This window comes from Copidosoma floridanum, unplaced genomic scaffold (genome assembly GCF_036245765.1).
Source record: "Copidosoma floridanum isolate Cflo_tuat_1 unplaced genomic scaffold, Cflo_Japanese_pri ptg000004l, whole genome shotgun sequence".
Classification (NCBI taxonomy): domain Eukaryota; kingdom Metazoa; phylum Arthropoda; class Insecta; order Hymenoptera; family Encyrtidae; genus Copidosoma; species Copidosoma floridanum.
The window spans coordinates 23,889,999-23,904,269 of record NW_028321881.1 but is presented as its reverse complement, the minus strand read 5'-3'; the positions used below and the strand labels follow the sequence as shown (position 1 = coordinate 23,904,269).

The following is a 14,271-nucleotide window of genomic DNA, read 5'->3' as shown; positions in this document are numbered from 1 at the left end:
TTGAAGCTAAAATGTTTGTAAAAACGGGTGTAATCGATGTGCATTTGAACGAGGTAGTTTCACGTCGAGCTGAGAAAAATAGTACACACTCTCAATCTGATCAGAAATTAGTTTTGACTACAAATGTAAACAAAGGAATGAATTATGAAACGCGTAAGAGTAATAAAACTTCTAATACTAATTGTTTATATTGCAAAAGAAATAATCATTCGATTGAGAACTGTATTGATTTTAAGAAAATTCAAATGCCACAGCGGTAAAAAATCACAAGAGCTAATAAACTGTGTTACGGCTGTCTTGAAAGTGATCTCAGAATTAGAATTAAAAGGCTCAAAAATCAATATAGCACTGAAAGTCTTAGGGGATAAGAGTGTGACCGTAATGTCAAGTGAAAAGGTGGATGTTAAAATTCGAGGTGAATCAAGTATTTTTTCGCTAAAAAACGTTTTGATCATTAAAAATTTAGGACTTTCAGTTCAGACTGTCAGCGAAGACCTTACAAAGTATTGTCACCACAAGACCAGTATTTACGTTGAATCTTATAGTGAAACCCCTGTTATGCTTATAGGACAAGATTATTGTAATTTAATACTTATTCGAGAGTATTTTGAATTTCACAATAATATGGCCGTTTCACGATGTTTATTAGGATGGACCATTCACGGTCATTCAGGTCCAGATAAAATTTGGCAAGTAAATATTGTCAATAAATGTTAACGGTCTAATTCTAAAAATAATAACTTGGAAAATTTAATCAAGTTTTATTTTGAAATAGTTTTTTTCGATCTTGAAGAAAAAGAGTCGAGTATCGAAAATAAAAGAGCGCTCGAAGTTTTGAATGATACGTGTCGACACACAAATTCTGAATGGGTAACGGGCCTTTTGTGGTAATCTGAAAATACTTTTTTACCAGATAGTAGATCGAACGCGCTTGATAGGCTACGGAAGCTTGAAGACAAACTCGACCATAATAGGGAATACGCGGAAATGTATTATAAGGAGATGGATGGATTCATTTCAAATGGGCGTACTGAAAAGGCTGATAGAGAAATAACGGGAGAGAGAATTTGGTATTTACCTTATTTTGGGGTCCAAAATAAAAACAAACCGGGAAAAGTTAGACTGGTTTTTGATGCAGCGTCGAAAACCACTTCTGTCAGTTTTAATGATTTATTACTTCCAGGCCCTTCTTTATTAAAATCTTTACCAGGAGTGCTGATGCGCTTTTGCCAATAAACATTTGCTGTGAAAGCAGATATACGCGATATGTTCTTGAAAATCAAGATTAGAACCGAAGACAGCGACGCGCAGCGCTTTTCGTGAAAGGGGGAAAATAGGTCGATCGAACCTCAGGAATATCTAATGTCATCTAAGTTATTTGGTACAATCAGCTCTCCTTGCACAGCTATTTATGTTAAAAATAAAAACGCAACTTTATTTAGTCAAAAATATCCAGAGACAGCGAAAAGGTTGTTAAATAATTGTTGCATGGATGATTTTTTAGATAGTTCTGAAACGATCGAAGAAGCGTCATCGCGAGTTAAACAAGCAATAGAAATAAACGAAAATGCAGACTGGTTAATGCACGGTTGGGCAAGTAATTTGGGTGAGGTATTATTAAACGCGAATGAAAATATGGATCTCAAAAATTTAATGAAGATCGATACAAAAAAAAGCGGTGGTGAGAAGGTTTTAGGCTTAAAATGGAATTATCAAGAAGATAAATTATCATTTAACGTGAACAGTCATCAAATCGCGAACAAAATTTTGCAGGGATTTAAAAGGTCTACCAAAAGAGAATTCTTAAGCATTGTAATGTCAGTTTTTGACCCGTTGGGTTTTTTAACTCCGCTCTTAATTTAATCGCAAATTTTTTTGCAAGATATTAGGCGCAGTAAAATTAAATAGGATCAACAACTACGAGACGCAGAATTTTTAAAATGAAAACAATGGCTCGGCTCTTTAGAAGAAGCTAAAGCTTGCGAGATAGATCGCTGTTATCAAGTAAAAGCTCATCAAGTTAAAGAAGCTGAGCTTCACATTTTTGCGACGCAAGTTTAAAAGTCTTTGCATCCGTTGCTTATTGGCAATTTAAATTAAATAACGATTCTTATCATGTTTCTTTTATTATGGCATGCAGTAGAATAGTTCTATTACATAAAGATCAACATAAAAATTCCATATCAATTCCTCGTTTGGAATTACAAGCGGCAGTTCTTGCGACGCAATTAGCTAAATTAATCAAAGACGAACACAATTTTGAAATTACCTGCGAATTTTTTTGGTCGGATTCAAGAATTGTTTTATTTTGAATTCGGAAAGATCCACATGAATTTAAAAGTAACGTATCCAATCTATTGAACAAAATTTGAAGAAATTTAATAATTAATAATTAGTTCTGGATAAGATCTAAGGATAATCCGGTGGACGACGGAACTAAGTGTGTATTTGGTGCACTAGAGAAAAACAGTAGGTGGTTATTGAGGCCTGAATTTTTACGAAAACCCGAGCAGGATTGGCCAAAGGGTGATTTTAAGTCGATTCAATGTGAAGATAAGACCGAATATTTAGTAACTTATTATATGGTTGCTACAACACTAACTTCCGAACCTTCACTGATTGATTTTTTACGCTTTTCTTCTATAGAACGCCTACTTAATTCGGTTTCGATGATTTTTCAAGCATTGTCAATATTTTTTAAGGATGTTAAACTGTGGAAATTAAAAAGTAAAGATTTACTTGGTCCTTGAGCAAGGGCAGAGTTATTGTGTTTCAAAATTAGTCAAGTAAAATCATTTAGAAATGAAATGAGTTGTTTAAAGAAAAAGGAATTTGTTTTCAAAAACAGCAGAATTTTGAATTTAGAGTCGTACTTAGATAATCAAGGTCCATTACACGCAAAAGGTTGACTAAAAAATACTTGAAATTAGAAGATACCAGTGAAACTAATAAATTGCCAGTCATTCTAGATGCTAAAGAGGTATGACCACAATTAATAATTAAATATTTTCACGAGAAATATTATCACGGAAGTCATGAAACTGTAGTTAATGAATTACGTTTAACATTTTTGGATAATTGGCTTGAGGTGCTGTTTGAGAAATATCGTGAATAAATGTATAATCTGCAAAATATTAAGGGGAACACCCGAAAATTCAAGAATGGCAGCGCTGCCTTCAACTAGACTTAGAAGTCGCGTTCTTCCATTTACTCATTGTGGCCTGGATTATTTTGGACCTATAGAAGTTAAGATCGGAAGAAGACGCAAAAAACAGTGGGGTGCGTTATTTACTTGTATTTCGACACGTGCTATTTATGTAGAACTTGCAAATAGTCTGAGCACTGACTCAGCTATTATGGCTCTAAGGCGCTTTTCTGCACGTCGACGCACTCGAAGTGTTATTTACTGTGATAACGGAAGTTATTTCAAAGGTATAAGTAAAGAAATCCAGAAAGCATTACAAGAATTAAACCGTAAAGTAATCAAACGTTTGGCTGATAAAAAACAAATACGTTGGAAATTCAATCCCCCGACTGCATTGCATATGGGGGGTGCTTGGGAACGGCTTATTCGATCGGTTAAATCAGCCTTAAGTGTTGTTTTAAAAGATCGCGTACCTAGTGAGGAAGTTTTACGAACGGTACTGATAGAAATCGAGCATTGTATAAACTCTCGGCCTCTCACACTTGTATCCGTAGATCCTCGAGACGAAGAGGCCTTTACTCCAAATCACTCTCTAATAGGAACATCCTCTGAGTTAATTCGAATTAGTAAATTTGAGACTGAGAAGTTCTGTACGCGCAAGCAATGGCTTTAGCACAACATTATACAGATTTATTCTGGAAAAATGGCTGCGTGAATATTTGCCGACCTTGATATTTCGTAAAAAGTGGCATGAAAAAGAAGCGCCTTTAAAAAAAAACGACCTAGTTCTAATTCTTGATGAAAATGTGAATCGTAATTGTTGGAATAAGGGAGTTGTTACATTGTTTGTGTATGTGTTGTGTGATTTTCAGGTTCAGATGACCAAGTACGAGTCTTCGAAGTGTCGAAGAATTTCAAATGGATTATTCTTAAAACCAAGCAGAAAACTAGTTAAGTTTGCGTGAGTTGTAGTAAGCTTTCAGTTTTGTTCGGTGGGGAAGGATGTTCCGGTTCAACCTCACTGTTACTCGTCTAATAACCCGTGTATGTGTTGTGTGATTTTCAGGTTCAGATGACCAAGTACGAGTCTTCGAAGTGTCGAAGAATTTCAAATGGATTATTCTTAAAACCAAGCAGAAAACTAGTTAAGTTTGCGTGAGTTGTACTAAGCTTTCAGTTTTGTTCGGTGGGGAAGGATGTTCCGGTTCAACCTCACTGTTACTCGTCTAATAACCCGTTAAATTATTTGAGAATGCTCCGCCACAGAGATAAAATTAAAGCTCTGAGTAGGCCGCGCGCACAGAGTTTGAAAAGGAAAATCTGGGGCCACACTTTCTTCAATTCGAATGAGGCACGGGGCGATAGAACAAATAGGTTCATCGCGGACGGTAGGCCATAGAAGCGTTCGTCGTTTGTCGTTGCCATGGGGCTTTTCTCAATTTTATTTTTTTGATGGTGAACTGTGAGGTTACGCTTCGGGGGAGCTCGATTTTGTCCGCCTAAACGATAACACGTTTGTTACATCAATAAACAAGTTATTTCCGATTGGTTTCTAAATTATTTTTCCCAAGTTAAATCATTCAAAACACCTTATATAACTTAATCCCAAGCTTCTTAATTTACTACCTCTGTATCCTAAGCATCTGACCACATGACCCTATACTCTAAGCATATTGAACTTAATAATATTTTATATACATGTTTAGTTTATAAATAAATAAATTAATTATAATAAACCTTTTCAAACAACCTTTACTTAGAATGTAAATTATTTTATTGCACACATAGCATAAACAACAAAAACCAAATTATCTAAAGAGCCCAATGGCCAAATTATGTATTAATGAAAATGTAATAAATAACCGTCGCACCGATCACTAGGTAACCTGGGTTAAAATTATTCTACAGTTTATCGATGGTTGAAACATTAAATAATACCGTAAGCACCTATCACCAACGAAACCCGAGCACTTACAGGCCATTTAATAAATCAAATAAATAAGTACATACCCCGCCTATCATCAGATGACTCGGGACGCTTACTGGTTATTTTGTTAGTTAAATAAATTAAAATTGACAAGCTAAGAGCCCTTTACCAGATGTCTTGAAACACTTACGGACCACTTTATATTAAATACTGAAAAAAAAAAAAGACCGTAAATTTAGATTTCAAGAATGTCTTTTTGTTCACGATAAGACTTTCATTTTCTCAAAACCCATACTGTAAGTTTTAAGTTATTGTAATAATAAAGTATGATTTTAGAATGTAAATACAAGCCAAAAACTATAAAATACGTATAAAGACAAATATCAATGTATAATTGGATTTGATCGGCATGTTTAATATTATTGTAATAAAGGTGAGTTTTATTGTACCGTTGATTTTGTTTTAACGAATTCGAAAAAAGTGTCAACAACATTATTTATTAAAATGTTACAAAAATCAAAGAAATAAAACAGAATGATTAATCGCTTGGAAAAAAAAAAAAAAAAAAATATGCTGATTGCTAGAATCGAAACCAAGATTACAAGAAGATTTAAAGAGTGGCATAAGTCCTCACTATCTCAGCAATCTAAACTTTAGACTTGTTCGATTTAGAAGTTATATATGTTCATGGATAACCTCCAGAGCTTGTCGTATTGCTATTAAAGCAATTATGATAACAAAAATAATAAGTTTGTGACTACAGCTGAACTGACATCCTCAAAGAATAGTGTAAGCTAAATATTTTTTCAAAATATCAGTGGGTTCCAGAATAAGTATTAAAAGTACGAAATCTAATGAAAAATAAATGTCTTGAAGTACAATGATAGTGTATATAATCCTGAGAATTTACTTTTACAATATAATTAAATCGGATTGATATTGATTATACTGAAACAAAAGTCAGTTAAATTGCATTTACTTCTAAGTATTTTTGCTTATAGTATATAAGTAGAGAGAAAGACGCGTGTCGTTGACACAAAGTGAAGAAAGACAACTTACGTTGGATGTGCGCTCAGCTATACAGCTATATAGTTATTTCTCCTCCTCTTCTCGTAGGCACACATTTAGTATACCCCCTCGGATGTTTTTCTAAAATGTGCGCCTGTATGCTTATTTCCACGTGAATCCACTCCTCTCCTTGTAGACACACACTCTCTACACCCCTTTTAAGTGTCTTCAAAATTTGCGCCTGCGTGTACGTTTTCACGCGAATTCACTTCTTTTTTCGTAGGTGGACGCTCTTTGATATGACTCTCGCACTCTGAAAAAGTGTGTACCCGGTTCGATGCCTAGCCACGGCGGGTCACCCCGAGTAGTAGAAAAAAGTTGTCTCACGCCGTAGCAGTGGCGTTAGCAATGTCTCTACTAATTTCTGACGTTACTTAAATATATTTTATAAGGAGTCTTAGAAGTTTATAAGTCTTTTCATTGTTTAAGACACAAATTTATCATTTTGTACAATACAGATTTCGAGATTTTTAAAAGATATAGTGCTGAACTTTGCACGATTTATCCAATACATTCATATAACTTCAAAACAAGCTTTTAGGAGAAGATTTTCATGAAATGGTACTTCTTACGAAAAACAGTATAAGAAGTATAGTTATATCAAAAACTATTAAGTCACTACTTTTTTACAGATTTTTTACAGCTTAGAGTGAAACACATACATTTTTTAATAGAGTAAAAATTTTTTAAAATTATTGTTACAAGTTTGACAGAAAAATATTAATTTACAAAATGTTTTCAAAAATGGAAAAAGTATACGTTTAAACGTATTTAGTAAAGAGAACCAATCTTTTTCAAAAAGTAAACATTAAATTCTGAAAATTATTAAATTTTTCCTTAAACAAAATTAAAATTTATAGCATGGATTGTGCTACATACAATGGTGTTAATTCATCTGACGCTAACGTTCATGTAAATTTCTGAATAAGATACCGGTTATTATTCGTGAAGCTTCATTATCCTGAAAGCTTTATTATCAGTTTTGTGATTAAAGTAGAAGTTATGCAAACTAGGAATTAAAGTAAAACTTACGTATTATACAACGTTTGATAGTTTAAAGTAACAAAAGTATTTAAACATAGTATCAACGATCGAAGAAAAGCTTTTTAAAAACTTATTAAAGTTACAAGCTTCTTAAAGTGTTGTTGTTCTACCTGACTATGTTCTAGATATTCACAATTTTGGAATTGTAATTGCTAGCTTTGCCAACGGTACAGCAGTAGATGGTCTGCATATATTGCGTTGAGTTGTAGAGGTGGCTGAAGAATCTTTGATAACAGTTTACTGTAGGTGGCACGTTGGGGCTATAAATAAAAACAAAGAGTAATCTTATAAGGTGAAAAAATTGGACATACCCATGAAGTTTTTCCATATTTTTCAGGTAGTGATCAGGGGGACGTGAATGAGCTGTAAAATGTGTTCATAAAAAGTAGATATCGAGATTTCGTTGGTCTGAGATATAATCTTATTACATCCAAACAATAAAAAAAGCAATTAAATTGCATTTCTTAATGAAAAGGTAAAACTTATAGCTCTATATGAACAATTATAATATATTTAAAGATATACTTGTCTGTTGGTAAAATGTATGCATTGGCAGTGTGCAGGTGGCTAGGCAGATCAGACTGTCAACTATACATCAGTTGCTTATTTGAAAGAACTTATAGATACCTGTAAAATCTAATTAAGATGCAAAGTATGCAAACTAGCGCACATTTGCCGAGCAGCCGAAACAAGTAGTATATTCTGCACCTAGGGAGCAAGGTGAGAACATGCAGCTTAAATAGAATACAACATGCACTTTTAAATTCAAAGCTTAATTATTATTATTTTTATAATTATTTTATTTATTTATTTATGTTTATATATATATATATATATATTAATTTTTTTCTATATTATATAACTAATAATAAACGTACTTAATATAAATCCTAAAGATAAAATTAAACAATAAAGAAAAGTTAACAAGAAGGAATACGTGGAAGGAATAATTAATTTACAAAGCTTAAAGTTAAAATCTTAGAACTAAGTGATGTGTATGCAACGTAGAAGGTGGCTAGTTGAATGGTAGGGTTCAATTATTGGGTTCATTTTCTGCTACTTTTAATCTTTTCTCGTAGATCAATGGTTTTGGTGAAGATTGACTTCGTTTCTATAGTTTGTGTATAGCGTTGTCTTCTGCATGTAATCACATGTCTGTGGTAGGTCATTAATTCAACTTGTTGTTGACATAATTGGTAAGCCAATTTTCGGTTCATTTCATATTTTGTACTCCTTTTAATTGGTTCAGCGTATTTCGTGCGATATTCGGGTTCATCGTTCTGCAATGCTAAAATAGCGCTTTTAGGATCCATGTATTTTACAGATCCTTGGGATAATCTTCCCCGCCGATCTCTAACGGCACAACAATGTTGTAGGGTGCCAAATTAAGAGAAATAATTAAAGAAATTTCTTTCCTTTTTCGTTTCTTCTATTTCTCATAGCAGAAGACATATAAGTCTTTTTGAATCAATAATTGGTGTATCATTGTCGTTTCTTGATGGTGTTGGTGAAGAGATCTTTTCTGCTTAACATATAGTGGATTTCATCTTAAAAGGAGAAAGTATTTGAACTTATTCTCCTGTTTTTAGTGTTTCATCAGTTACTTTAGTAAATGAATCACTATTGTATTTGGCGGTTATAGTTCGATGTTCATAACTATGTAAATCCGTAAGTATGTGCATTTCCTTAATATTTCCTTTATTTTCTAATTGTTCGATAACTTCATGTAAAGGTTGGCTTATGTTGACTCTAGTCTTTATTGTTATTTCATATTTGGGGTTCATTGTTCTACCTGGAAGGAAAATAGTATCAAATTACTTTTGATTTATGAGTCCATTTCTAGTTTTTGGGGTGTATGGCGTGGTAGTATCAAACTCCGTGTCTTCATTATAGGTCTAGCTTTAGATGATTTAGGTATTTTTTGTTTTTCTTCAATTTTAACATACAGTTCAATTGGTTCGTGTTCATTTGGCTCTTGTTTTATGGTTACTCAGGGTTCTGCGTTCAGTGGGTTGATGGTACGTTTTATAAATTTTTCTGAGACACTACGTTTTATAATCTTCTTGAAACAGCTTCTTGCTTTGCTGATGAGTATTGCTATTATAATCATAATAATAATAGCTTCAATGACATATCGTATTAAAGAAAAAAGAGAAGTTTGTTTTTCCTCCAACTTTCGGATCCGTACTTTCTCCATTTGATTTATTATATTTTGTACATTTAATTCTTTATCTGTCCATGCTTGTTCATTAAAGTTCAATTCTCGAATTGATTTTATAGCGTCATAAAAGTCATCAGTGTCTTTTAAGGGTTCATATAGTACTGTTAAGTTGTTAAGTTTAAGTTCACTTCTACTTGATAGATATACTGTACTTAAGTGATAATCTTATATTCACTGGTTGAGGTTAATCCGTAAGTTTTTCCCGTACATTCATCATTCATTCGTAGAAGACCTTTACCTTTTACTCTTTCTTGTTGATCCATTTTATCAGGACAGATAATGTTCAATTGTTCTTCATCAGGTGTTAAGAATAACTATGAACTATCAGCTGGTAAATAAATTTATTGGCTTTCGGTTTTCGGTGTAAACATAATTTTACAGTATTAAAATACTTCTGGTCCAGGTCGTAATAACATAAGAATTTTACATTCGTTCATAGAATAGGGTTCCTTCAGCGGTTCCGTAGCCGAGCATATATAACCATATACCGTCTTATCGCATTGGTTAAATGTAACTTTGTTTAGTCATAAATACGAATTATGGTTTGCTGCTACTGCTAAGTAAGGATACGACGGTTTCATTTAGGCAGATCCATTTTGTCTAGATTGGGGTATCATGACTGGATGTAGTCTATAAAGATTGTAAGGGGTTCGATCTACGAGTGGCACATGTAGTACCACGGTTCTATTTTCTTAATGTACAACATCTAATTTGCTTAGGGTACTTATTTCGCCGGCATTAAGGTTTTCTGTTAGTGCTACAAATTCTAGATTTCCGGCAAGGTTTTTTACATTTCGGGCTACTGTTCTAAATATATTTGGAGAAAATAGCTTTTGATGTGCTTGACCTCTTTGTAAATCATGCAAGATGTCAATCAGATCTTCATGGGAACGAATAATGTGATCTAGGGTAGCCTCAGTTCTTCTAAGGTATGCTGACAAATAAATCAGATATCTGTCAAGAGTAAAATCCTGTCCTGAAGTCAATATATCAGCAACTTGTTTTAAAATATGCTCATGGCGTTTCGTGGTATTGTATAGTTCTTTGAATGCGGCTGCAAAAATATGGCTATTTTGTTCGTACAATTTATATTTTTCTTTTTGATTGATATCCAAATTGTTGATGTTAGTGTTTATAATGTTAATATCATCTTCTGTGACTAAGCCGTAAAGTCCTTTAGCAATGCTCAAAATAATTCCAAAAGGTGTCAGTCTTTTTGCTCATATGCTGGGGGGTGGAATAATGTTATCTCCTGCATGGATTCCCAGAGTATTTATTATGTCTAATAGTGTTGCTTTGAGGTTTGTCAATTGCGTTTTTTTTAAATTTAACAGGTCGATTTTCATATAGCGAGTGCAATTAGAAAAACCAAACTGTACAATACAATATCGAAAAGTTTCGTTTTATCCTTGAGTAGGTGTTTGTTCCAATATGAATTTATCAACATCCAGCCATATCACAATTTTCTAATCTGCTCTCTTAATTTTTGTTATACCGATTCGTTCGTAGTGTATTCTAGGGTTTGTTTCAAGTGGTTCTATGCTATAGTTGCCATGATAAGCATAGTTTAAATCTGCGTGACCTTAAAACGCTATTGTCATTAAGATGGGCAATATGATCTGCATCGTTGTGTTTTCTTTTTATTCTCTAAAAGACATATAGAATATGTTTCTTACAAGATATAATTATTGGGGAACTAGTTTTAATTTATCTGTATGTTTGCGTACGGTTTCACCATTGGTTTTTTCAAGTTACACATTACTTCCCTCTAAAACTGTTCTAACCTTTAGGGGTTCATTAGAAAAGCTATCAAATTTATGGGAACGCACTTCTTTCTTTTCCCAAACGTAATATTCTGGTTTATTATTTAGAGGCTTAAATTTTTTATCATATCTTATTTTTGCTTGTACTTTCATCTTTGTTTGTTGATTTCCTGCCGCAATTTAAATTTCTTGAAGTCGCCTTATAAGATCTTGTAAATATAGTGGATATGTTCGTAATCTTTCATCTTTAGGTATCTTTAAGGGCAATTTTGCTACTCTCCCAAATACTAGTTCATAAGGTGTGAAATTTGTAGCTGCATGAACACTCGTGTTATGCGTGAAAGCTGCAAATTTTGCTAAGTTGTCCCAGTCATCATATGCTTCAGAGTAAGTTCGTATAAAGTCAGCTTGGGCAGCATGACTTCGCTCTAGTGATCCGTTTGTTTGAGGGTGGTATGCTGATGTAGTTAGATGATTGGTTTTGAGGGTTTTTATGAGTTGTTCCAATAAATTAGACATAAATTTAGCATGTCTTTCTGATAGAATTGCTCTAGGCGCACCATAAACTAATATTAGATTTTGTACGAGTGCATCGGCAAGAGAGCTTGATCTAAGGTCTGGTACAGGGACTAATATGATATATTTCGTCAAATAACACTGCGTTGTCAGCAAATGGCAATTACCATTTGGTGTTATTCTTAATTTACCAACGGTATCGATGACAACCTTATCAAAAGCTTCAACAGGTGTATCTGTAAGTACCAAGGGTTCTCTTGTTTTTAGTCGTTCAATTTTTTTCTCTTGACACTTGCTGCATTTACGAACATAATTAAGAATATCATTTCTCATTCCTGGCCAATAAAACAGTTCTCTTATTTTCTGGTAAGTTTGGCTTATTCCCTTATGTCCTCCAACAGGGCTGTCATGTTATGTTTGTATTATTTCATTACGTTCTTGGATTTTCGGAAAATCAACCTTACCGTAACTGACAGTAATTTGTATGGGTGTTTTATCAAAAGTTGTTAATACCATTTCAGTTATCAATCCAGGTTCTAATTTGTCTGTAAGATCTCCCCTTTTTGAAATTCAGAAGGTTTTAAGATTTCGTCTCAACAATATTTTTTTAAGCGATTTAAAAGCTTTTGTAAGACTTTCTGAAGATACGTAATCGGTCGACGTTTAATTCATAACAATTGACGGTATATTATGTCCGCTATAAGGTGTTATTAAAATTTGGCCAACTATTTGTTTCTTTGATTTTAAATAGCTAAAGTGCAGTGCACCTATCGATCTCAACAGCCTTGAAACAGATGTGACTGGTTGACAATTCTCGCTAATAAAATTAACTATATTGTCTCTTTTGTATGTAAGGCAATATCTGATTGTAATGACATTGTTTACTAGCTTAGCTCCATTTTCGTTCTTATAATTATCAGTACTACTGCTACTATCACTAAGACTTACATACACTTTTCCGTGCTATTGTTTGTATCGATTGATGGGGTGAAAAGAGTATAAGTCCGATAGTAACTTGAAATCAGGTGCAATAGCTCAATTCATTGATTTATTTTTATTGCAGTTTATTTTTTTGTTGTTTTCATTTAAGTTATCCAGGGTTTCTTTTGTTATTTGTTGCAAGTCCGGCGCTTAAGATCGTCTGTTTTTTGCAGTAGCAAAAGTACTCGTTTGCGTCGGTGTGCTAGAACTTAAGGGTGTATTTTCCTGAATACGTGGGGTAATTGATAATTTTCCACTTGTCCTATATTTTTTTTAAATTCCTTTTTCATTAAATAGGGGTTCAAGACATGTTATACGTCTTGATATATCCCCAATTCTATTATCTTTTACAGAATCATCAAAATTATCAGGATCGTAGGTGTCCATTCCGGTTAATATGTCTTGAATTTTGGGGTCCGGTTTATCTCCGTCAGAAAATCTAGTTACTGATAAAAAATCGGCCTGTTTGGGCTCATCATCGTTGTTAGACTTTTCCAACTATTCTTTAAAGCTGTAGTTAAATCTCTTTGTTAACTCTTTTATTTCTTGATAAGTAACTTCATCAGTATTATTTGTCGAAGTTTTAGGTTGGTCTTCAAAAATATCATTATTAAAACTTTTGCTAAGTGAAATTGGTGTAACGCAAATTTTTGTATTTGTCATTTCTGAGTCTAAATCAGTATCCGTATTTAAGTCTATTTCTGTTTCAGTCAGTTCTTACCATAATCTACTTCATCTAGGGTTATATACTGGTATTTGAGTAACTTCTCTTGACGATTCTTCAGGATCGCTTGGGTCATTTTCGGAAAACATACTTGTTCTTGACAATGCACCAAGGTTAATTATATTTCTAACTGGTAATTGTGGCATTTCCTCATTTTTTGAACTATTTTGTTTTATTTCTGTAGTTTCTCAATTCGTATCGCTATCGTGTAATGTTGAGGCTACTGATTCTGAAAAATTTACTTTTAATGAGTTAGAATCTTTTGATGTTTTCTTAGTGACATTTCTTAATATATTCGGTTGAGATGTAGATGATTTCTGTGGCTGTGGAAATGTTTTTGTTCGGGTTCTTTGAGCAATCACACTATGATCTAATTTCAGCCGTTCTTTGCTTGTTTTTGAACCAAGGGGTCGTCCAGGACCCTTGATCAGCTTAGGTACATCTGGTTCTAATTTGGTCATGCTTCTTAGTTTTGTTTCCTATTGTTTCCTTCGAGGTTGTTGGCAATTCTTTAGGTTTGATTGTCGTTAATTTGGATGCTCTTACTATTCCTTTCCTCTGACTTTGTAATTCTGTTTTCTTCTTTTCCTCTATTTTCTTTCAACCCATCATTATAACTCTTAGTAATGGTTATCTATTGTTTATATTATTTTCTGCATAAAGAAATGGTCCTACTCGGTTATTAGATAATGCATCCGCGTTGGTATTGAGTCTTTCTGGTTTGTATTTAAAAGTGTATTTATAATCGGTGAATTTCAACATCCAGTGCATCAAACGCTGACCTGGGTCTTTTCTTGTATGCATCCAATTCAATGGCTCATGATCGGCTACGAGAACGAACTTATTTTCTAATAAATACGAACGAAAGTGATGCATTGTATA

At 33.4% G+C, this 14,271-nt stretch overlaps 1 protein-coding gene across 1 annotated transcript in view; it reads left to right on the top strand.

Moving 5' to 3' along the window:
• The window catches only part of LOC106645530 (protein unc-80 homolog), a 676,041-nt gene that overhangs the window by 629,610 nt on the left and 32,160 nt on the right, over positions 1–14,271 (top strand). The gene's annotated exons all lie outside the window — the stretch shown is intronic.